At 42.2% G+C, this 2,729-nt stretch overlaps 1 protein-coding gene across 4 annotated transcripts in view; it reads left to right on the top strand.

Moving 5' to 3' along the window:
- Positions 1-2,729, top strand: part of Mettl6 (methyltransferase like 6) — a 24,286-nt gene that overhangs the window by 3,731 nt on the left and 17,826 nt on the right. The window lies entirely within an intron of this gene.

Below are 2,729 nucleotides of genomic sequence, written 5' to 3'. Positions count from 1 at the left end.
CCTGCCTCTGCCTCCCGAGTGCTGGGATTAAAGGCGTGTGCCACCACGCCCGACTTGTGGCCCTTTTCTAATGCAGAATTTAATTATGTCTTGTTGTTGTTGTTGCTGCTGCTGCTGCTGCAATAGCCCAAGCTGAGGCAAGGTGAAACTGTTGATCCTCTTGCCTCGGCCTTCCTGAGTCCTGGGATTATATGTGTGCACCACCATTCCTGGCTCATATCAAATTTATTAGCATTTTACTTTTGAGGTAACAGGTTTCATGTGTAAGAATTCTTTACTCCTGGCACTTAGATAACCATTTATTGTTTTGTTTGTTATGTTTTTTAATGATTTATTTATTTTTATTTTATGTACATTTATGTTCTGCCTGCTTGTATGTGTGTGAGAGGGTCAGATCCCCTAGAACTGGAGTTAGAGTTGTGAGCTATCATGTGGGTACTGGGGATTGAACTCAGATCTTTTGGAAAAGCAGACGGTGCTCTTAACTGCTGAGCCAACTCTTTTTGCATTCTCATCTATACCATTTTAGTTTTCTTTGAGATTTTTAGAGATTTATTTTTCTATTTCTAATTATGTATAGTGTGTATATGTCTGCATGTGGGTATAAGCACAGGCGTACCTGTAGAGGTCAGAACTTTCAGATTCCCTGCAGCTGGAGTTACCGGCAGTTGCCTGATATGGTTAGTGGAAGTTGAACCAGGGTCCTCTGAGAAAGCAGCCTGTGTTCTTTACTGCTGAAGCATCTCTCCAGCCCCTAATGTTTTTAAAAAGCATTGTTTTTCTGTTTTTATATTGTGTGTGTGTATACATGTATGTGGGCATGCACATGTCATTACACATGTGTGGAGGTCAGAGGGCAACATGCTAAAGTCGATTCTCTCCATGGCATGGGTTCTGGGGATAGACTTAGTGGTACTTAGCAACAAGTACTCTTCCCCACTGAGTCACCCCAGTGTCTATAACATTTTGATAATTATTATTTTAAATGCCCAATCTCGTAGTCTCTTATTCGATGCCATATTTGCCTTGGGCTCTGACACTGGGCTTTCTTTCTTCACACTTTTTCCTTGCTTCTTGGTACCCCTTACGTGCCTTTTGTTTAAGTTGCACTTAATACTAAGACAGTAACTAACGTCAGTAAGGATTTGTAATCAAGGACTGGGTGTTATATGATACAGTTGCTCTTATTCTCTATGTGGTTGCTCTACCAGACACTTAAAAACTCCTTCAGTGACTTTTGTATGTCTTTTTAGCTTTAGGTCTTCTCTCTGTCCCTTGCCTGTCTCTTCCTGGCTATAACCATACTTACTGGGGGCTTTCTGTTGGGGTGCAGAGTGTGAACCCTTCTTGTCTTGCCCCTCTGGTTTGAACTGTGCAGTAGCTTCATATCTCAGAGTATGGACTTGTACATTTTCTTTCCATTTTTATTAGATAGGTTTTTGTGTATGAATGTTTTCCTTGCATGTATGTATATGCATGCACCACATGCATGCCTGGTGCCCATGGAGGTCAGAAGACAGTTGTGAGCTGCCGTGTAGGTGCTGGGAATCAAACCCAAGTCCTCTGGAAAAGCAGCCAGTGCTCCTAACTGTGCTGAGTCGTCCCTCTAGCCCCCTCGAACTTTCTGTTTGTCTGAAAAGGTGGTTTTCCTTGCCCATCTTTCTCCCAGCTGTGAGAGAATCTACCACGTTGAGCATATTCTTCTTGGGTTTAGGCAGAGACGGTCCCCACCACCCTCTAACCAGAGCTGCACTGGTACTTCAGTGGTAGTCGTAGGCTCTGGCTTCAAGTTACTTTATTCCTGCATAGTCACTTTTTCTTGCTAATAGAAAAAGCCAGCCCCAGAAAGTGCAGCATCCTCTGAGATCCTGGCAGTGTCGCTGGTGGAAACAAGCTCAGCAGAAATGGTCCCTGTGACTTCATCCCGTCCTGCCCTCTCATCCCCAAAGCTAGCAGAGAGGTGAGGAGGGTTTAAGTGTGTGTGTGTGTGTGTTTTAAAGAATTTATTTGTTTTATGTACATGAGTACACTGTAGCTACATTTTTCAACTGGAGACTTGTTTTTCCAAACTGGAGACTTCTGCCTCAGGTAACCAAGTACTTGTGGCCTGAGTCTCCCTGACGATGCTTGTGTTTCTCTAGCTTCATGGCTTTTTCTTCTTCTTCTTCTTCNGCTTTTTCTTCTTCTTCTTCTTCTTCTTCTTCTTCTTCTTTTTTTTTTTTTTTTTTTTTTTCTTCTTCTTCTTCTTCTTCTTCTTCTTTTTTTTTTTTTTTTTTTTTTTTTTAGTGTGGGAGTAAGTATGGGAGCCCTGCCTTTCCATTTGTGTTCATCTCTCATCTCTTGAATCTAGTAGCTAGTTTTCAGAACACAATGTCATTACTGACCTTTTTATCTGATTGCCATCTTTGGTCATAAAAACTCAGTTCTCACACATACACATGGATCTATTTAGGAATCATCTGAACTGTTTGCTACCATTCTCAAACCATATTGTTTTATTACTGTATTTGGTATGTTTTGATGTCTAGTGGTATATGTCCTTCTATTGGTAAAATTCCTTTGGGGGGGGGCCTTAATGATGCCCATACTCCCTTCTGTGGTCTCAATGACATATCAAACCACAGTCTGCCACAGTTCACTCTGGGAACCAATGAATTTCTTGGATTTTCTCACAGAGCATAGGTGAGGGAGGGAGGGAGGGCTGCTTGCAGAGCAATGGTAAGGGAGGG

This window comes from Mus pahari, chromosome 8 (genome assembly GCF_900095145.1).
Source record: "Mus pahari chromosome 8, PAHARI_EIJ_v1.1, whole genome shotgun sequence".
In the NCBI taxonomy this organism is placed as follows: domain Eukaryota; kingdom Metazoa; phylum Chordata; class Mammalia; order Rodentia; family Muridae; genus Mus; species Mus pahari.
The sequence above is the reverse complement of the archived record's forward strand: the minus strand, read 5'-3'. Positions and strand labels throughout refer to the sequence as shown.